General features: G+C 36.7%; 1 protein-coding gene and 1 non-coding gene across 4 annotated transcripts in view; one reads left to right on the forward strand and one right to left on the reverse strand.

Moving 5' to 3' along the window:
* Positions 1–23,182, forward strand: part of JAK2 (Janus kinase 2) — a 128,212-nt gene that overhangs the window by 15,135 nt on the left and 89,895 nt on the right. The gene's annotated exons all lie outside the window — the stretch shown is intronic.
* On the reverse strand, positions 8,071–8,177 carry LOC136396439 (U6 spliceosomal RNA). Its single transcript, XR_010749726.1, has one exon. It is a non-coding gene; the product is annotated as a U6 spliceosomal RNA (small nuclear RNA).

Here is a 23,182-nt window from a genome sequence, read left to right on the forward strand (position 1 = left end):
GTGGGCTGGTTTAAACAAATTGCTGTGCCCATTCCCAGAGTTTCTCTTTCAGGAGGTCTGGAGTGGAACCTGAGAATTTACATTTCTAACAAGTTCCCAGGTAATGCTGATGATGTTGGTTTGGGGACCAGACTGATGTAAACCAGGGTTGGCAAAGTTTTTCTAGTATTAAATATTTTATTTTATTTTATTTGTATTTTTCTGAAGTGAGAAGTAGAGGAAGGCAGACAGACAGACTCCTGCATGCACCCGACCGGATCCACCTGGCACGCCCACCAGGGGGCGATGCTCTGCCCATCTGGGGTGTAGCTCTGTTGCAACTAGAGCCATTCTTTTTTTTTATTTTTTTATTTTTCTGAAGCTAGATACCAGGAGAGACAGTTAGACAGACTCCCGCATGCGCCCGACCAGGATCCACCTGGCACACCCACCAGGGGGCGACGCTCTGCCCACCAGGGGGCAATGCTCTGCCCCTCCGGGGCGTCGCTCTGTGGCGACCAGAGCCACTCTAGCGCCTGGGGCAGAGGCCAAGGAGCCATCCCCAGCGCCCGGGCCATCTTTGCTCCAATGGAGCCTCGGCTATGGGAGGGGAAGAGAGAGACAGAGAGGAAGGAGAGGGGGAGGGGTGGAGAAGCAAATGGGCGCTTCTCCTGTGTGCCCTGGCCGGGAATCGAACCCGGGACTTCTACACGCCAGGCCGACGCTCTACCACTGAGCCAACCGGCCAGGGCCACCAGAACCATTCCTGCGCCTGAGGCAGAGGCCATGGAGCTATCCTCAGTGCCCGGGCCAACTTCTCCAATGGAGCCTTGGCTGCAGGAGGGGAAGAGAGAGACAGAAAGGAAGGAGGTGGGTAAGGGTGGAGAAGCAGATGGGTGCTTCTCCTGTGTACTCTCGCCGGAAATCGAACCCAGGCCTTCCACACGCTGGGCCAATGCTCTACCGCTGAGCCAACCGGCCAGGGCCTAATATTTTAAATACTTTAGGCTTTGCTGGCAAGATTATTCCTATTGCAACTACTCAATTCTGCCTTTGTGGTGCAAAAGCAACCAAGGACAATACAAAAATGAAAGGATTTACAAAGCTTTATTTACAAACAGGCAACTGGCTGAATTTGACCTGTGATCATTTGTTTGCCAATTCCTAATTTAATGCTATTACTTGACACATTCTCTTCAAGCTACTGCCACATTTTCCACTTCTTTGAAAGGGTTGTCTGTATTTGTGTCTTACATTTATTCTCTCAAAAATTTTACTTACTCTGAACAGGTGACATGTTAAATGTTTTAGAATCTAAAAAGTAAGAAATATCTCTGTACGTATGTCAATTTGCATGTGTAGGACCATAACTAAATTATATAGAAGAAGAATTGCTAATTTAAAAGTGATACGTGTTATTAATTTCAATAAATATTGCCAAATTGATCTCCATAGAAATGCCAGCTTTTACTTTTCTACAACTGTTTTCAGATGGTTTGATATTTATCAATTTGAGATGTGAAAAGTGGAATCGCACCATTTTAATTTGCTTTGAATTTTTCTTTTCTGGGAACTGTTCCCTCATATTCTGGCCCATTTTCTGTCTGGTTGTTGACCTTTTACTTTGATTTATGAGAGCTCTTTCTAGACTAAAAAAAATAGCTCTGGGTTTGATAAATGAATGGTAAATATTTTCCTCAGGTTGTCTTTTTAATCTTTTTGACTGTTTTTTTAAAGATTTTTTTAAAAGATTTTTTTAATTTATTCATTTTAGAGAGAGGACAGAGAGAGAGAGAGAGAGAGGGACAGAGAGAGAGAGAAGGAGGGGAGCAGGAAGCATCAACATCCATATGTGCCTTGACCAGGCAAGCCCAGGGTTTCAAACTGGTGACCTCAGCGTTCCTGGTCGATGTTTTTATCCACTGCACCACCACAGGTCAAGCTGACTCTGTTTATAGTGTGGTTTTTATTTTTGTTGTTGCTGTGCACTCCTTTTATTACTTTATCATTCCTTTTATTACTTAAAAAAATCTACTTAGTTCCCTTCTTTTTTTTTTTTTAATAAATTTTTATTAATGTTAATGGGATGACATTAATAAATCAGGGTACATATATTCAAAGAAAACATGTCTAGGTTATCTTGTCATTAAATTATGTTGCATACCCCTCGCCCATAGTCAGATTGTCCTCCGTCACCCTCTATCTAGTTCTCTGTGCCCCTCCCCCTCCCCCTAACTCTCTCCCTCTTCTATGTCCTCCCTCCCCCCACCCCTGGTAACCACCACATTCTTGTCCATGTCTCTTAGTCTCGTTTTTATGTTCCACCAATGTATGGAATCATGTAGTTCTTGTTTTTTTCTGATTTACTTATTTCACTCCATATGATGTTATCAAGATCCCACCATTTTGCTGTAAATGATCTGATGTCATCATTTCTTATGGCTGAGTAGTATTCCATAGTGTATATGTGCCACATCTTCTTTATCCAGTCTTCTATTGAAGGGCTTTTTGGTTGTTTCCATGTCTTGGCCACTGTGAACAGTGCTGCAATGAACATGGGGCTACATCTGTCTTTACGTATCAATGTTTCTGAGGTTTTGGGGTATATACCCAGTAGAGGGATTGCTGGGTCATAAGGTAGTTCTGTTTGCAGTTTTTTGAGGAACCACCATACTTTCCTCCATAATGGTTGTACTACTTTACAGTCCCACCAACAGTGGATGAGAGTTCCCTTTTCTCCGCAGCCTCTCCAACATTTGCTATTACCTGTCTTGTTGATAATAGCTAATCTAACAGGGGTGAGGTGGTATCTCATTGTAGTTTTGATTTGCATTTCTCTAATAACTAATGAAGCTGAGCATCTTTTCATATATCTGTTGGCCATTTGTATCTCTTCCTGGGAGAAGTGTCTGTTCATGTCCTCTTCCCATTTTTTTTTTTATTTTTTTTTATTTTTATTTTTTTTTCCATTTTTCTGAAGCTGGAAACGGGGAGAGACAGTCAGACAGACTCCCGCATGCGCCCGACCGGGATCCACCCGGCACGCCCACCAGGGGCGATGCTCTGCCCACCAGGGGGCGATGCTCTGCCCATCCTGGGCGTCGCCATGTTGCGACCAGAGCCACTCTAGCGCCTGAGGCAGAGGCCACAGAGCCATCCCCAGCGCCCGGGCCATCTTTGCTCCAATGGAGCCTCGGCTGCGGGAGGGGAAGAGAGAGACAGAGAGGAAAGCGCGGCGGAGGGGTGGAGAAGCAAATGGGCGCTTCTCCTGTGTGCCCTGGCCGGGAATCGAACCCGGGTCCTCCGCACGCTAGGCTGACGCTCTACCGCTGAGCCAACCGGCCAGGGCGGTCTTCCCATTTTTTTATTGGATTGTTTGTTTGTTTGTTGTTGAGTTTTATGAGTTCTTTGTAAATTTTGGATATTAGGCCCTTATCTGAGCTGTTGTTTGAAAATATCATTTCCCATTTAGTTGGCTGTCTGTTTATTTTGATATCAGTTTCTCTTGCTGAGAAAAAACTTTTTAGTCTGATGTAGTCCCATTCATTTATCTTTGCCTTCACTTCTCTTGCCATTGGAGTCAAGTTCATAAAATGTTCTTTAAAACCCAGGTCCATGAGTTTAGTACCTATGTCTTCTTCTATGTACTTTATTGTTTCAGGTCTTATATTTAGGTCTTTGATCCATTTTGAATTAATTTTAGTACACGGGGACAGGCTGTAGTCGAGTTTCATTCTTTTGCATGTGGCTTTCCAGTTTTCCCATCACCATTTGTTGAAGAGGCTTTCTTTTCTCCATTGTGTGTTGTTGGCCCCTTTGTCAAAGATTATTTGACCATATATATGTGGTTTTATTTCTGGGCTTTCTATTCTGTTCCATTGGTCTGAGTGTCTATTTTTCTGCCAATACCATGCTGTTTTGATTATTGTGGCTCTATAATATAGTTTAAAGTCAGGTATTGTAATGCCCCCAGCTTCATTCTTTTTCCTTAGGATTGCTTTGGCTATTCGGGGTTTTTTATAGTTCCATATAAATCTGATGATTTTTTGTTCCATTTCTTTAAAAAATGTCATAGGAATTTTGATGAGAATTGCATTAAATTTATATATTGCTTTGTGTAATATGGCCATTTTAATTATATTTATTCTTCCTATCCAAGAACAAGGAATATTTTTCCATCTCATTGTGTCTTTTTCTATTTCTCTTAGCAATCAATGCCTTGTAGTTTTCGTTATATAGGTCCTTTACATTCTTTGTTATGTTTATTCCTAGGTATTTTATTTTTTTTGTTGCAATCGTGAAGGGGATTATTTTTTTGAGTTCGTTTTCTAATATTTCATTGTTGGCATATAGAAAAGCTATGGACTTTTGTATGTTAATTTTGTATCCTGCGACCTTACTGTATTGGTTTATTGTTTCTAATAATCTTTTTGTGGAGTCCTTTGGGTTTTCGATGTATAGGATCATATCATCAGCAAAAAGTGATACCTTTACTTCTTCTTTTCCGATATGGATGCCTTTTATTTCTTTGTCTTGTCTGATTGCTCTGGCCAGAACTTCTAGAACCACATTAAATAAGAGCGGAGAGAGTGGACAACCCTGTCTTGTTCCTGATTTAAGGTGGAAAGTCCTCAGTTTTATGTCATTTAATATGATGTTGGCTGATGGTTTATCATATATGGCCTTTATCATGTTGAGATATTTTCCTTCTATACCCATTTTGTTGAGAGTCTTAAACATAAAATTGTGTTGTATTTTATCGAAAGCCTTTTCTGCATCTATTGATAAGATCATGTGGTTTTTGTTCTTTGTTTTGTTGATATGGTGTATTACGTTAACCGTTTTGCGTATGTTGAACCATCCTTGAGATTCTGGGATGAATCCCACTTGATCATGATGTATTATTTTTTTAATATGTTGTTGTATTCGGTTTGCCAGTATTTTGTTTAGTATTTTAGCATCTGTATTCATTAGAGATATTGGTCTGTAGTTTTCTTTCTTTGTGCCATCCTTGCCAGGTTTTGGTATGAGGGTTATGTTGGCCTCATAAAATGTGTTTGGAAGTATTGCTTCTTCTTCAATTTTTTGGAAGACTTTGAGTAGAATAGGAACCAAGTCTTCTTTGAATGTTTGATAGAATTCATTAGTATAACGGTCTGGGCCTGGACTTTTATTTTTGGGGAGGTTTTTAATAGTTTTTTCTATTTCCTCCCTGCTGATTGGTCTGTTTAGGCTTTCCGCTTCTTCATGACTCAGTCTAGGAAGGTTGTATTGTTCTAGGAATTTATCCATTTCTTCTAGATTGTTGTATTTGGTGGCATATAGTTTTTCATAGTATTCTACAATAATTCTTTGTATATCTATGATGTCTGTGGTGGTCTCTCCTCTTTCATTTTGGATTTTATTTATTTGAGTCCTGTGCCTTTTTTCCTTGGTGAGTCTTGCCAAGGATTTGTCAATTTTGTTGATCTTTTCAAAGAACCAGCTCCTTGTTTTATTGATTTTTTCTATAGTTTTTCTGTTCTCTATTTCATTTATTTCTGCTCTGATTTTTATTATCTCCTTTCTTCGGCTGGTTTTGGGTTGTCTTTGTTCTTCTTTTTCTAGTTCCTTAAGGTGTGAAGTTAAGTGGTTTACTTGGGCTCTCTCTTGTTTGTTCATATAGGCCTGAAGTGATATGAACTTTCCTCTTATTACTGCTTTTGCTGCATCCCAGAGATTCTGATATGTCGTATTTTCATTTTCATTTGTCTGTATATATCTTTTGATCTCTGCGCTTATTTCTTCTTTGACCCATTCATTTTTTAGAAGTATGTTGTTTAGTTTCCACATTTTTGTGGGGTTTTCCCCCTCTTTTTTGTAGTTGAATTCTAGTTTCAAGGCTTTATGATCAGAGAATATGCTTGGTACAATTTCAGTTTTTCTAAATTTGCTGATATTGTCTTTGTGGCCCAACATATGGTCAATTCTTGAGAATGTTCCATGTACACTAGAGAAAAATGTATACTCTGTCGCTTTGGGATGAAGTGTCCTATAGATGTCTATCATATCCAGGTGTTCTAGTATTTTGTTTAAGGCCACTATATCTTTATTGATTCTCTGTTTGGATGACCGATCTAGAGCCGTCAGCGGTGTATTGAGGTCTCCAAGTATGATTGTATTTTTGTTAGTTTTTGTTTTAAGGTCAGTAAGTAGCTGTCTTATATATTTTGGTGCTCCTTGGTTTGGTGCATATATATTAAGGATTGTTATGTCTTCTTGATTCAACTTCCCCTTAATCATTATGAAATGACCATTTTTGTCTCTGAGTACTTTTTCTGTCTTGTAGTCAGCATTATTAGATATGAGTATTGCTACACCTGCTTTTCTTTGGGTGTTTTTTGCTTGGAGTATTGTTTTCCAGCCTTTCACTTTGAATTTGTTTTTATCCTTGTTGCTTAGATGTGTTTCTTGTAGGCAGCATATAGTTGGATTTTCTTTTTTAATCCATTCTGCTACTCTGTGTCTTTTTATTGGTAAGTTTAATCCATTTACATTTAGTGTAATTATTGACACTTGTGGGTTCCCTATTGCCGTTTTATAAATTGCTTTCTGTTAGTTTTGTATCTTGTTTGATTCTTCTCTTTTGTTTTTCTATCATTTGTTTTTGTTTGTTTGTATTCCATTCTTCTTTCCTCTGTTGCTACCTTTTTTAAGTCAAGTGTTTTTGTGGTGGTTTTTTCAAGGGTGGTTACCATTAAGTAATGAAAAGGGTACCTACCATATTCATTGTAGTACCCTATCTTATGAGTATTTCTGCACTTCATCGTCCTTTGCTACTGTTAATCTCCATCCTCTCCCCCCCTTTTTTTCTTTTGTTGTCACAGTTTAAGTTTGGTTTTATTGTGTTCTTGGTGGAGCTGTTACTTGTGGTTTTGTTTTCTTTTGTTCTTTGAATCTGGTTGGAAAACCCCCTTTAGTATTTCCTGGAGTGGGGGCTTTCTGCTGATAAATTCTCTCATCTTTTCTGTATTTGTGAATGTTTTTATATCTCCTTCGTACTTGAAGGATAGCTTTGATGGGTATAGTATTCTTGGCTGAAAGTTCCTCTCTTTCAGGGCTTTAAATATTGGGGTCCACTCTCTTCTAGCTTGTAGAGTTTCTGCTGAGAAATCTGATGATAATCTAATAGGCCTTCCTTTATATGTTGTACTCTTCTTTTCCCTGGCTGCCTTGAGAATTTTTTCTTTGTCATTGGTTTGTGTCATCTTCATTATGATGTGCCTTGGAGTGGGTTTGTTGGGGTTAAGAAAACTCGGTGTTCTGTTTGCTTCTTGAATTTGAGGCTTTAGTTCTTTCCACAGGCTTGGGAAGTTCTCGTCTATTATTTGTTTGAGTATATTCTCCATTCCATTTTCTTTCTCTTCTCCCTCTGATATACCTATTATTCTCATGTTATTCTTTCTGATGGAGTCAGACAATTCCTGTAGGGTTTTCTCGTTTTTTATTATTTTTGAGTCTCTTTCTTCTTCTCTCTGTTGTGCCTTAAGTTGCTTATCTTCTATTTCACTAATCCTATCTTCTATCTGGGCTGTTCTGTTAGCTAAGCTTGTTACCTCGTTTTTCAGCTCGTGAATTGAGTTTTTCATTTCTGTTTGATTTGTTTTTATAGTTTCTATTTCCTTGGTAATATATTCTTTGTGTTCATTGAGTTGTTTTCTGATCTCCCTAAATTGCCTTTCTGTGTTTTCTTGTATATCTCTGAGTATTTTTAAGATTTCTATTTTAAATTCTCTGTCATTTAGCTCCAAGGCTTCCAATATGTTAAATCTTTTCTCCATAGATTTTTCCACATCTATTTGTGTTACCTCTCTATCTTTTGTATCCATAATATTCGATTTCCTCTTTCTTATTGGCATCTGAGGGTGGTCTTGTTGATAGCACTAATTAGAATTAATAAAGAGTAAAAAGTAAAAAAAAAAAAAAAAAAGGTAAAACACCCCACAAAAAAAAACAGTAATAATTTATTATTTCCTCCTACTTAGGCCCCTTCTTAACCCTGAAATTATATTTTGGAAAACTTCCATCTTTTTCTTCTTCTTCTTCTTTTTTTTTAATATGGACCGCTTCATGAATTTGTGTGTCATCCTTGCGCAGGGGCCATGCTAATCTTCTCTGTATTGTTCCAATTTTAGTATATGTGCTGCCAAAGCGAGCACCTTTTTCTTCTTTTAAAAAAAGTTTTGTTTATTAATTAGGGGTAGAGGAAGGTGGAAAGAAAGAGGGAGGGGGAACATAGATCTGTTCCTGGATGTGTCCTGACCAGGAATTGAACCAGCAACTTCTGTGCTTTGGGACAAAGCTCTAACCAACTGAGCTATCTGACAAGGGCAGCCTATTTTTTTCTTTTTGATTTATTTGGAATTTATATTGTTGCAAGGTATAAGATGGATTCAACCTTTTCCCCTCAGATGGTTGTCTAGTTGTTCAAACACTATTTGTGTTTGAAAAGATGGGATAATCCGTCTTTTCTCTGCTGCTATGAAATGGTAGTGTTTTAAATTATATAGTTGGGTCTATTTCCAGGCTTCTTTTCTAACATTGGCTGCTGTGAAACTATACTGTGATTTCTAAATCAGGAAGTATTTCTAAATTAGTCATTTAAAATTTACATTTGTCAATGAAAGGAGCAAAAAAAGATTTCATGTGATTGACAGAACTTGCTTAACAAATTTTTTAATACCTTTCTGGATGTGGTGTATAGTGAGAAATTCAAATCCAGTTTTAAATGAATAAGGTCATCCTGTAGGGTCAGTCATTTAGCTCATCAATCAGTCACTCAAGCCACTCACTCAGTTGGTTAATTGATTTCTCACGGATCACTTAGTTGGTCAGTCACTTACCACCTACATACTGAAAAATCACTCAATGTTTAATCACTTATTAAATAAATCATTAATGTGACAATTATTCAATAAATACTTGATTTCAGTTTTGTGCTATGCATAGAATATAATGCTAAGGTTATAATGGAAGCCATGGATATCGTTTTTATTGTCTTCATACTGTAATTTTTTTTTTTTTTTGTGACAGAGAGAGAGGCAGATAGGGACAGACAGACAGGAAGGGAGAGAAATGTGAAGCATCAATTTTTTGTTGCGGCACCTTAGTTGTTCATTGATTACTTTCTAATATGTGCCTTGACAGGATGGGGGGCTACAGCAGAGCAAGTGACCCCTTGCTCAAGTCAGCAACCTTGGGCTTCAAGCCATCAGCCATGGGGTCATGTCTATGATCCCATGCTCAAGCCAGTGACCCTGCGCTCAAGCTGGTGATCTTGTATCTCAAGCCGGATGAGTCCATGCTCAAGCCATTGACCTCGGGTTTAGAACTTGGGTCCTCTGTGTCCCAGTCTGACACTCTATCCAGTTTGTCACTACCTGGTCAAGCATTGTCTTCATACTATTCTACTAGCTGTGTATACCATAAAGGGAGTTAGCAGCTCCCTTTAATGTCATTTCAAAGTTTTTCATTATTATTAACAGTGTTTCATAGAATTCTTTGATACACATCCTACTATTGTGCTCTTGTCCTTTTTAAATACTCTTTTCTATCCTTGCCAACAGTATTGCCAGTCTTAATTTTTGCCAGTTTAATAAGGATAAAACAATATTTCATTTTTATTTACTTTTCTCTAATTATTAATGATGTTGATCATGTCTTTATTTTAGGGAATTTTGCATTTCTTTTGTGAAATGCTTATTCATGTTCGTTGTTCATGTTCTCATTGATTTGTAAGGATTATTTGTATAACTGTATTATACATTTGTAGCATGTTTTTTTCTCAATTGAGAAAAACTTGATTATAATGTTTATAACTTTATGTAGTCAAGTTTATCAGTCTTTATTTCCTTTGTTTTTTGCTTAGATACTAGGTTGGAAAAGATGTATACATGTGAAAGATTTTTTTGGTATAAAAGTAATCAAAATGGATGGATTTAAAGCACACCAAGAAATTAGTGGAAATGTCCAATTTCAAATATACAAGGAGATGAATCAGAAGAGCATTAAGAAGAGCTAAGAAAAATGATTTTTTTAAATGTCATTTTTAAAGAATTAGGATAGAAATATAAAGAGAAATGAAATAAAGGCATATATAACTAATTATAGAAATTGATTCCTACTGACAGTTACTCTAACTTGAAATAATTTTTAGATTTTTGTTATGCTTAATTTTAGTTTTATTTCTTTAATTTTTAATTAACATTTTATTTTATTTTTTAATAAGGGTGGGGAGGCAGAAACAGAATCTCGCATGCACCTGGACCGGGATCCACCCGGCAAGCCCACTCTAGGGGGCAGTACTATGCCCATCTGGGGTGCTTGTTCCGTTGCAACCAGAGCCATAATTTATGCCTGCGGTGGAGGCCATGGAGCCATCCTTAGCACCTGGGATCAGCTCGCTTCTAATCGAGCCACAGCTGCCGGAGGAGAGAAGAGATAGATAGATGGAGGCGAGAGGGGTGGGGTGGAGGAGCAGATGGGTGCTTCTCCTATATGCCCTGGCTGGGAATTGAACCCAGGACATCCACACGCTGAGCTGACACTCTACCCCTGAGCCAACTGGCCAGGACCGTGGATTGTCTTTTATCAGTTTGTGGAGCTCTTTGTTTGGATACTCCTTGTTTGACAAGTGAATTAAACATATTTTCTCTCAGTCTGCCTTTTGCTTTTGTTTATGATTCATTTCTCTAGAGAAATAAGAAATTTAAGATAATGGATCTTTTTCTTTATTTTAGAGGTAAAAAACTTGATTGACTTCAGTGTCATTAATGTATAATATATAGAGACTTGTTATGTAAGATAGTAGAGAGAAGGGCAGACCATGGGGAACTGGACAGTGCATGTCTTGCCAAAGGCATTGAAACTCAAGTGGGAATAAAAAATACCACTGTATTAGCCAAATAAAAAAGGACTTAGACAACTAAGTTGTGTGACTTTTGTTACATGTATTTTGGGTTTTTCATTTTGCATAAGAAAAATTTTCTATTCCAGGTAAAAGTCATCTCAAAGGTTCTTTCAGTATTTTGATTCCTTTATATTTTACATTAAATATTTAATTTATATACAGTATACTTTTATGTAAAGTATAGGTTTAGCACAGTGTTGTTCAACCAGTGTGCTACAAGAATTTTTAAATACTTGACTATTCAGTCAGGACACTGATCTCTTTTCCCTTAAGTTGTCAAATAAAAAAATGACAATAGCCAAAGCAACAATAGCCGTCTGGTGTGAAAGGATCAAAATTATACCTATTTTTTTTGTCAGTTTGAAAAATATATAATTTGGGTGTGCTGCTGAATTTTGGTAGTTTATGTACCATGAGATGAAAAAGGTTGAAAATCACTGGTTTAGCATGTTTTCTCTAGTTGTATTGTCAGTTATGCCAGTGCCTTTTGTAAACAAATATGCTTTATTATTGTATTGAAATATTATTATATTAAGTTCCCATATATACTTGGTTTTATTTCTAGATGCTGTTTTGGTCCACTGACCTGTCTGTGTGTATAACAATACTATTTTGGTTTTAAATGCCTATCATATACATTCAAACAGAATTTAACAGTATCTATATTTTAAGGAACTATCCATCATTTGCTTTTAATTTTGTTTATAGGAGATACATATGTTTTTATGTAATAAATGAAATGTTTGCATCTTCCTAGACACTGTTCCTCCTCATTATTCCAAAAAGGAGTTCTTTTATACTATTACAGCTTTTGTACATGTATTTTAGATGAAGAAAAAGTATGTATATGTACAAGTAGAGAAAGAGCAAGTAACCAACCACTTTTTGTTTACCATCTTTTGGTTTAATGTATCAGATTCACAGGGGACTTTTTACTCCAACAAACACTTCTAAGTTTTGGATAATGAAAGTATATAACATCTCCCCTCTTACAACCAAATTACTTTGGTTTTAAAGCATTCAAAACCCTGTCTTGACAAAATTTATCCTATGACTTTAGACTAAATGAGTTTAATTTAATAGTCTTTACCATTACTGACTTTATAGACATTTTAATCTAATATTTACATTCAGTTGAAGTGTGTAGCATAATAGATTTGATGGTGTGAATGTAAGATAAAAACATTTAACTAGCTATCTCTTTTTTTTTTTCTGACTAAGAGAGAGGGACAGATGGGGACAGACAGACAGGAAGGGAGAGAGATGAGAAGCATCAATTCTTTGTTATGGTTCCTTAGTTGTTCATTGATTGCTTTTTCATATGTGCCTTGATGGGGGGGTGGGGGGTGGTTTACAGCAGAGTGAATGACCCCTTGCTCAAGCCAGTGACCTTGGGCTTCAAGCCAGCAACCCCGCGCTCAAGCTCATGAGCCCGGCCTCAAGCCGGCAACCTCAGGGTTTCAAACCTGGGTCCTCTGCGTCCCAGTCCTATGCTCTATCCACTGCGCCACTGCCTGGTTAGGTAGTAGCTATCTCTTTTTTAAAACTTTTTTGTAAGTTAATTTTGCTGTTATATCTAGAATCCATTTTTCTTATGCTGTGTGAGGAGGACATTCCATTTTTGACAAAATGGGAACACTCACTCTTTAAAGACCATACAAAATATATATGAGAAAGAAAACAAAAAGGAAAACTTTTGGTTTGTTCTGTTTGATGTAATTAAGATTAATGTAATTTAGTTTTCAAGTGGAAACTGAGGAAGAACAAGTTCTGAACTAATAATCCAGATCTGACATTGTATCATCTCTTTTTTCACCTTTTGTGCTCTTTAAATAATAGTATAATTATGTAGTATGGATATGTTCCACCCTTATCCTCTGGCAACTTCTGTGTGCTTTAGCAATCTTGTTAGTATTTGCATTTCTACCTGCTGACTTTTTTTCTTGGAACTGTAGGAATCCATGCTTCCAGTGCTTGTGGCAGGCCAGAAGTCACTCAGCCAGTGACTCCCAGTGTTTGGTATCCTATAAATACTATAGCTGCCCTGGGTGGGATAATTCTGAGACATATTTTACACTGTTTTCTTAGAGCTTTTCTGAGGGATTAAGCCAACTGTGGTAGCTGATTTAAGAGTGCAGTTTATTGGCTGTCTTCTCTTCCCTATATCACCTCTATTTCCTTGTTAATGTTACCTGAACTTCAAAACTAATGTTTCATTTGAATCCTGTACCAAGTTTTGCTTCTAGGAACATTTAAACTAAGACATCATGTCTTTGGTGGTAATGTGACCAACTTCAATAAGAAGTTTTAATTTTCAGCAGTTTCTTTTTTCAACATGTATTAATTACCATACATTTTAACTCTCAAAGCCTGTTATGTTTGGAGGAAAAAAGAAAATAAAGGGGGGGGAGGAGGGACAAATAGTTCCAGCATTGTCTTGTAAAGTATGAAAAGTTGGGCAAGTGCTAATCTCGGGTGAGATTATTTCAGATAGGTTGTCCCATTTAATCCTTATAATATCTCTGAAATAGAGGCTGTTATTTATATTTTTTAGATGAGATTAGGAAATTGAGGCTTAGAAGGATTAAATAATTTCTTCAGAGTAAGAGCACTGGGGTCAGGATTCAAACCCAGTTCTATTTCAAGTTGTCTCCTAAACCAAAGATTCTTCCCTTTATTCTTTTCATTTTAGTATTATGATTTTTTTTAAAAATATTCTTAATATATAGGAAGTCAGGAAAAATAGAATAATTAATTTACCTGTATTTACCATTCAGTTCTGACAGTTTTTTGGCCACTTTTTGCTTTAGATCTTTTTTTTTTTTTTGAGAAATAAACATTATAGATAGAGTTGAAGCTCATCTACCTATTTCTACTCCTGTATCTCTCCCTTTTACCTCACTAGAGGTGCCCACTAACTTGGAGTTAGTATCATTGTCATGCACATTTTAAACTTTTTTTTTTTTGTATTTTTCGGAAGCTGGAAACGGGGAGAGACAGTCAGACAGACTCCCGCATGCACCCAACCGGGATCCACCCAGCACGCCCACCAGGGGCAACGCTTTGCCCACCAGGGGGCGATGCTCTGCCCCTCCGGGGCGTTGCTCTGCCACGACCAGAGCCACTCCAGCGCCTGGAGCAGAGGCCAAGGAGCCATCCCCAGCGCCCTGGCCATCCTTGCTCCAATGGAGCCTCGGCTTCCGGAGGGGAAGAGAGAGACAGAGAGGAAGGAGGGGAGGGGGGTGGAGAAGCAAATGGGCGCTTCTCCTATGTGCCCTGGCCGGGAATTGAACCCGGGACTTCTACACGCCAGGCCGAAGCTCTACCGCTGAGCCAACCGGCCAGGGCCGCATATTTTAAACTTTTACTACATATGTATATAAATAAGTAATATGGTACTATTAAATTGAATTTGAACTTTAAATAAATGGTAAAATGGTATCATGCATAAATATCGATCAACAAATTTGTAATCCTCACATATTTTGGTGACATTTATCCATGTTTTGATACATATAGCTCTAGTTCATTCATCATTAAATTGATGTATAGTATGGTATTTGCATTGTATGAAATTCTACAATTTACATATTTTTTTCAACTGATGAACATTAAAGTTACTTGCTTTTTTATTATAAATAATGCTATTCTGAAAATTATGTACTAGTTTATGTTAAGCCTAATCCGGAGGGACTCAAAACATTGAAGACATGAACAAAATCCGTCAAGTACACACCAAAGCTTTATTGTCTAGCTTGGCCAAGTGGCGGCAACTCCGACAGAAATCTGAGGGAGAGCGCGCCGGCCCTTTGTTCTACTTTAGTTTTTATAGTTTTGCAAGCGGGAAGTATAGAAGCAAAAATTGCAATTAGGAGCCCTTTACCACTATTGGTTATAGCCATATGCCTTTTAACATGATAGGACCATGTTCAATTTGCAAGCCATACATCATTTTGGAGAAAACAAAATTTGTAAGTCAACACAATGATAGAAAGATGTCTCTTTACATATTAAGAGACATTCCTATATTTTCTAATGTTTATCCGCTATCTCTTTGTCCAGAGTCACACACATTAACTGCATGCATTCACATGGGAGAGATAGTTTCCATGGGGACAAATGCCCGCAAATGGCTCATTGCTATAAGAAAAGGTTTATTTTGGCTTTTCTCTTCCTGCACCTGGCTAGCCATTCACCCCTTTCCCCACAGATGTGGTGGAATGTCAGGGAATCCATGTTTTCCTTCCCTTCGCATTTATAATACAATGCCAAGGGCCATCCTGGTTTTATGCCAATCACACGGTACAGAGATCATTCACAAAATTTCTCTGCACACCTTAACCCAAATTAATAAAATGTTCTTTAAGCCTCTTAAAATATTAATATTTATTCTGTAGCTTTTGGTACTTTACAACACCTGTGGGTGAGGTGGCGCAGTGGCTCCTCAGGGCTCTGCAGTTTATTTCTCTAGAGCTATACTAGAAATGGAATTTTTGGGTTGTAAAATAGGTATATCTTCAGGTTAATTAAAGGTAGCATAATTGCTTTTCAAAACAAGTTTTTTGAAAGGTTCTTCTGCTTTATGTCCTCTCTATGACACTTGGTCTTTTGAGACTTCATAATTTTGCCAACCTCATGGGTATGATTTGGTATCTTATTTTAATTTATATTTTCTTGTTCACAAGTGGGATTTACCATTTTTTATATTTATCTATTCATATCTTTTACTTTTTTTTTCAGTTGGGGTTTCTATTACTTACTGACTTATATTTTAAAGTTTCCTTCTTTGAGTTTATAGTTCAGCTTATCATCAGTAAGAATTAGTGCCATTTTGTCCCTGTCAAATTGAGAAAAATGTCTTTTTATTTTGGTTAATCTTTCTGTAGGGTTTTGTTATCTGTCTCTTCTAAGTACTGTATATCTTTTTTTTAAATTTATTTAGAAAATTAAATTTAACAGGGTGACATTGATCAACAGTATATAGATTTCGGGTAAACATCTCCACATCAGAACAGTCAATTATGTTGTATACCCATCACCCAAAGTCATATCATCCTTCATCACCTTATAATTTGTCCCTCTTTATACCCAACCCCTCCTCCTCCCCCACATCCCTCCTTGCTCTGGTAACCACTGCATTCTTATCTATGTCCGTGAGTCTCAATTTTGTATCCCACCTATGTGTGGATTCATACAGTTTTAGCTTTTTCTGATTTACTTATTTCACTCAGTATAAAGTTATCAAGGTCCATCCATGTTGTCGTAAGTGATACTATGTCACCGTTTCTTATGGCTGAGTAGTATTCCATTGTATATATGTACCACATCTTCCTTATCCTGATTAAAAAAGATTCAATCTGATGTCCTTTGTCATATGTAAGGTAGGTTTAATTGGTTTATTTGTACATACTGACATTTGGACTTAAAATTTTTTTACTATATTTTTGTTTGTCATTTTCTTTATATTTTTCCTTTTTGTAGATTGTAAGTCTTTTCTTTTAGTGGTTACTTTTAACATTTTTGACATATGCTTAAATAAAACCTTTTACAGCAAAGTTCCAAGTTATTGAGTAAATCTCCTACTAAGTAGGCAAGGAGGAACCAAATACCGTCTTATTTTAATGTAAAGTTTCACCTTTATGTGTTTCTTTTTTAACAAGCTTTTTTTTTTTTAGTCAATTTTGGTGATTACTGTTGTAACTGAAATGCTCTCTGTCTGAATTATGTTTTCCTTTCATAAAAAACATTTCATATCTACTGCCTGACCTGTGGTGGCGCAGTGGATAAAGTGTCGACCTGGAAATGCTGAGGTCGCTGGTTCAAAACCCTGGGCTTGCCTGGTCAAGGCGTATATGGGAGTTGATGCTTCCAGCTCCTCCCCCCTTCTCTTTTCCTGTCTCTCCTCTCTCTCTCTCTGTCTCTCCCTCTCCTCTCTAAAATAAATAAATTAAAAAAAATAAAAAAAAATCCATATCTACTAATAGTTCTTTTAGTAAGAGTCTGTGTGTGGTTTAACATCTTTTCTTTATATAGCTTTGAATGTCTGAAAATACCTTTTTCCCCTCACCCTTGAAAAATGTTGTTTCCTGGATTATTTTCTGTCATCAGTTTGAAGATATTACTGCATTGTCATCTAGTATTAATTATTGTTGAAAAGATGCCAGTTTAATTTTTATTCATTTGTAAATAATCTGCCTTTTGTCTTTGGTTGTTATTCACCTTTTTTCCTTATGTATGATATTCTAAGGAATTATAGTTTGCTTATGGTATATCTAGATGTGAATTTTAAAAGTTTATTTTACTCCATTTAATTCCTGATAATGTCTTCATTTGGTTTTGTAAAATTTTCAGCTATTTCTGTTTTCAATGTTTGTTCTTATTGATTGCCTAGTAGATGCATACAGGGGTCTTACAATCTTTTCTCTGTCTCTTAATTACATTTTCAAATTTTTGTTTTCTTTATAGTTGCTGCTATCTGGGTGAATGCCTTAGTACTGTCTTTCAGCTTATTATTCTCTTCATCTCTATCTAGACTATCATTATCCCATATATTCTGCTGAAATGGTTTTCTTTTATAATTTCTTGTTCTTTTCATGAATGTTAATCTTTCCCTTATATATTTGAGCATCATCTTTCCCTTGTATATTTGAGCATCACTAAAATATTTATTTTGAAGTTTCTATCAGACCATATTATTTCTTTGACCTTGAGTAGGTTAAGGTATTGATATTTATAAAAAGTTCCCTGTGTTATTATAACTTGTAGCCTGAGGTGTAAACCATTGCTTTAAATTATTTCAGTATGGAGTACACTGTTTTAACATCATTATAAAGATGAAGGAAGTCAAAGGAAAAAATGTGAATACTAAGGACCCACACAGTGTTAAGATTAGACTGGCAACAAACAATTAGAACTACTAATTGGCACTAGAGATTATAAATTAAATATTTAAAAATCTATATTAAATAAAAAGTAAACTGGTATCTTTCGTAAGTTCTTAAATTGCATTTTATTCTTGCAGATCAAATGAGTGTTGTAAAGGAGAGTGTTTCGTTTGATTAGATATTTTAGATATATAATAACTCTGGGCATCCAAGAAATACTTTGTTTTAGATATTTTTAAGTATAATTGGTGAGATTTTGTTTTTTGTTTGAATATAAATGAATTAAACTGTTAATGTATAATTATATTTAGAGATTAGTAGCTTCAAAAGAAAAAAATTTGTAGTAAATTTTATGACATATCTTTGCTTTTACACCTACGTGAAAAAAAATTATAAATCTTGGATATTATTTTCTGATATTTTTGTTTGAATAACCTGAAAACACTCTTTTAAGAAGTACTAGGTAAAATATAACAAAATCCTATAAAAAACCTTTTTTCAGGTAGAATTTTGAACATGCAAAAACAGACATAATAGTATAATAAAGTAATCACGCAGCCTCAATAGCTGTAATTACCTATAGTTAGTTCTGTGCCATCTGTTTTCCCTACTATTGTGTTATTTTGAAGCACATTGTAGACATCATTTCTTCCATTATTATTTCTGTATGTACCTCTAAAATATAAGAACTATTTTTAATATGAAAAAATCATAATTCTTTTATCTTTATACATTAAGCAAGCAATCAAATTTCTAATTATCTGATATATCATAAATGGTTTTTCTTTTTTATAGTTTTGTTCCTTTATTTTGGCTTTTAGATTCCATTGTTGATAGGTATGTATTTATTGCCATTTTCTTGTTAATATTTTTTATCTTTTTTTCTTCTTCTTCTTAAGAACCTTTAACATTTCCTGTAAGACTGGTTTGGTGGTGATGAACGCCTTTAGCTTTTTCTTGTCTGGGATACTCTTTATTTTTCCTTTGATCATAAACGATAGCTTTGCTGGGTTAGAGTAATCTTAGTTGTAGGTCCTTGCTTTTCATCACTTTGAATATTGAATATTTCTTGTCCATCCCTTCTGGCCTGCAAAATTTCTGTTGAGAAATCAGCTGAGAGTCTGTGGGACCTCCCTTGTAGGTAACTAACTGCTTTTCTCTTGCTACATTTAAGATTCTCTCTTTGTCTTTAACCTTTGACGTTTTAATTATGATGTGTCTTAGGTGTGTGCCCCCTTGGGTCCATCTTGTTTGAGACTCTGAGTTTCTTGGACTTGTGTGTCTATTACCTTCACTCTGTAAGGCCAGGAGCCGCCATTGTGGCCATTCACATGCAGGTTCCCATTGGATTCGGGCAGACGATAAAGAAATGGCGGAGTCAGAGGATGGGGGGCCATCCTATTTATTGGTGTCTCACCAAGACAAGCAAACCACAAAAGAAGACAAGGGAAAAGCAGAAAACCAGCTCTTCCCATGAAGGGCAAGGGATCAGGGAAGCCCCTGCAATTGTGATAGCAGGAACTGTGTGTGCCAGCTCCTGGTCTGTCCCACTTTATAGTGTAGAAAACCAAAATCCCTTAATCCAATATACAAACAAGGAAGTCCCCGATACAAAGTCACTTATCCAAGGCATAATTGGATTCCCATGAGAGTGCACCACCCAGATCATACAATCAGTCAAGGGTGTGGGGAAAAGCTTAATCCCAAAACCAAACCTTAGGCTACAACGACCTGGCCTGCTTATATAGCCTGTCCCCCACACCCAATATAAGTCACAAGCGAGCAAACATATATATCATATTTACAAACTTATTTGACCAACACACTCAGAGAAGTTTTCTGTTATTACTTTTTCAAATAGTTGCTGAAAAGTAGATTCAATTCTTTTTAAAAATTCTTTAAAAATTTTTTTCTATTTATTGAGAGAGAGAGAAACATCAATTTGTTACTCTATTCATTCATGCATGCCTTAATTGATTGTTATATGTGCCCTGGCCAGGGATTGAACCTGCAGCCTTGGAGTATCAGGATGACACTCTAATCCAGGCTTGGCCAACAGTTTTTGCCCCCAGGCCAGATTAGAAAGAAAACTTTATTCACGGGCCAGATGAAATATTAAAATTAAAGAGTGTTAAATACAAAAATGATTCATTTAAGTAAACAATTTTATTATGTAATTTGTTTATGAATAAATGTAAGTGAGTGAAAAATATTTTAATATATATTTTAATAAAAATATTTTTTAATAAAAGTATAATTACATACTGTATAAATATCCAAACTGTATCACAATCAATCAAAACATTTATTTAATAGAATGAGCTTGAAGGGGTTATATCACAAATAAAACAATTATAAATATTTCGTTTTACAAACAGCCTGGACCTGTTTTCAGTTATCAACTGCAGCTATTGTCTATGCTACAACACCACTTGATTCAGCACACTCGACCACAAAAGTAACGAATTGTTTGACCTTGGGTGCGTACTGGCAAACTCCGCCTAAAAGAATGTGGGTTTTACATCTCCGCTAAATGTCAAGTAGTTCATACTGAGTACAGATGAGTACAAAAGTTGTAAATCCTTATAATGAATTTTTTTAAAAAATAAGAAGTATTGCTAATCCATTTGACGAATTATTGGAAGTTAACCCTAGATTAGTCACACGTGGAATTCTTTTCCATGTATCACCACTATCTTGTTAAATTTCTCAATTTCCAATAATCAAAGATGCTTTCACTTCTGAGTAGCTGAGATTTTAAAGTAGCGGAGAATATTAAAAATTTAATCATGGGTCACATAAACTCATTATGTGGGCTGGATCCGCCTGCGGGCCATATGTTGGCCATGCCTGCTCTAACCAGTTGAGCTACCAGGCCAGGGCAATAGATCCAAATTCTTATCACTGATGATTTTTGTTAATGATAGGGTGTTCCTATTAACTTTGACAGGAAGCTCAAAGTAGACACTCTGCCCTTGTACAATTCATGTTATGTAACTTTTCTTGGCTGTCTCCTTACTTGTATGTTTGATTATAGTTTAGAGAAATATTGCATTAGATATAATTAGTCAGATGTGCACTTGAATGTATGTTTGGGTAGGCAAATATATGGTAGAAACCAATTAGCTTAAAGTAGTCATGAGAATAGGTAAAGACAATTAAAAGGTTTGTTTGGATGCTAACAGGTAGCTGGGGGAATTGTTTAACATTCCTTTTATATTTTTTCTAAGAATAGGCATACTTTGAAAAAAAAAAACAATTTGAGTCATAATCCACACCATAAAATCCACCCCAGCTGTACATTTCTGCTTTAAATTGAAGAACCCAAACTAGAATCTATTGAATGTAGATAGATGTTCAGAATGAGTCATCCCAAGATGTGCCTCTTTGCAGATGATTTTGAGTTAAAGACAAGAGAGACTTCAGGCTTAAGAGAACTTTTACTCCTCTCCCTTAACGACTGGAAGAATTTAAATTAGCAGCCTTGCCCATAATAAGAGATTATAAGAGATAACTTCTGACTTATCTATATGCACACACTACTAGTTACTGAGTGTCTGCTCCTTGTATTGTCTTGCAATGACCTTCCTCCCCTGGGAAGCCCCAAGGTGCCTTACCTCATCCTTTACTTAGAATGCCAGTATACCTCATTTTAACTTTCTGTCCCTGGACCTCTCATATATGTGGGGTCTCCTCTCATGTTTGTGGGTCTTTGACTCTTTCATGTATGTGAGGTTCCCTTGTGCATGAAATTAATTTGATTTTCTCTTGTTAATCTGCCTTATGTTGATTTGATTATTTAACCAGCCAAAAGAACCAGAAGAAGGAGGAAGGATTTTTCCCTTTCCCATTAACATAAGTAGTGGAAACTTTATTTATTTATTATTGATTTGAGAGAGAGAGAGAGAGAGAGAGAGAAAAGAGAACATTGATTTGTTTTCCACTCATCCATGCCCATTTATTGGTTGATTCCTGTCAGTGCCCCAACTGGGAATCAAACCCACAACCCTAGCACATAAGGATGATGCTCCAACCAACTGAGCTACCAGGCTAGGGCCAGAAGTTGTTTTTAGATATTATTCCCAACAGCTTTAACAGTAGATTTTCTACTTTTCTTAAACCATTCTCAAAGAACTTTTTAGGTTTATTAGGTGAGGGCCAGGAATTATGGAGGTAACAACCTTTTGTCTTCTGGAATAGTATTATGGACAAAGGAACAGAAGGTAATGGTTTTCCATGTTACTTAGAAATATTTTAATTTTGCAATATTGAGAGATTTTCTAGATATCCTCTTAATATTACTCTCTTTTTTAAAATTAAGAGAACGAGAGAGAAATTGATTTTAAGCATTAATTCATTGTTTGATTCTTGTATGTGCCCTACAACCTTGGTGTATCGGGAAGACGCTCTAACCAACTGAGTTACCTGGCCAGGGCCATTATTAGTTTCTAATTTAACTTCATTAAGGTTTAAGAACATAAATTTATTTATTTATTTATTTTTGTGTGTGTATGTTTTTCCAAAGTTAGAAGCAGGGAGGCAGTCAGACAGACTCCCGCATGCGCCCGACTGGGATCCATCCACCTGGTATGCCCACCAGGAGGCTATGCTCTGCCCATCTGGGGCGTTGCTCTGTTGTGCCGGAGCCATTCTAGCATCTGAGGCAGAGGCCATAGAGCCATCCTCAGCGCCTGGGTCAACTTTGCTCCAATGGTGCCTTGGCCACAGGAGGGGAAGAGAGAGAGAGAGAGGAAGGAGAGGGAAAAGGGTGGAGAAGCAGATGGGTACTTCTCTTGTGTGCCCTGACCAGGACTCAAACTCTGGACTTCCACATGCTGCGTCGATGCTATACCACTGAGCCAACCGGCCAGGGCCAAGAACATAATTCTTATAAATTCAGCCTTTTCAAATGAACTGAAACTTACTGTAGTTTATACACCATTCCAGTATATGGTACAATTTAATGTGAATGTTCCATGCACACTTGAAGAGGTTATGTCAATATAAGAAATGTGTAAACCTATAGAGAATTTTTATAAGAGTTTATTTGAGCCAAACTGATCACATGCCAGGTGCAAGATCTCAAATGCTTTGCCACAGTTTTCCAGTCTCTTTTGTGCATTTCGAATTAAGGAAGGAAAGATTACCTGGAGGTGGGGAAAAGGCATTACAGGGGAGTTAACAAGATTATGTACTCTTTTTAGGGTTAATACCCCCTTTTAGGGGTATTACTTTTGGCAACTTCTGGTATTTTAAAGAAGTGTACATCTAGATCAGGAGTCCCCAAACTACGGCCCACTGGCCGCATGAGGCCCCCTGAGGCCATTTATCCGGCCCCCGCCGCACTTCCGGAAGGGGCACCTCTTTCATT

The sequence above is a fragment of the Saccopteryx leptura genome, chromosome 2 (genome assembly GCF_036850995.1).
Source record: "Saccopteryx leptura isolate mSacLep1 chromosome 2, mSacLep1_pri_phased_curated, whole genome shotgun sequence".
Classification (NCBI taxonomy): domain Eukaryota; kingdom Metazoa; phylum Chordata; class Mammalia; order Chiroptera; family Emballonuridae; genus Saccopteryx; species Saccopteryx leptura.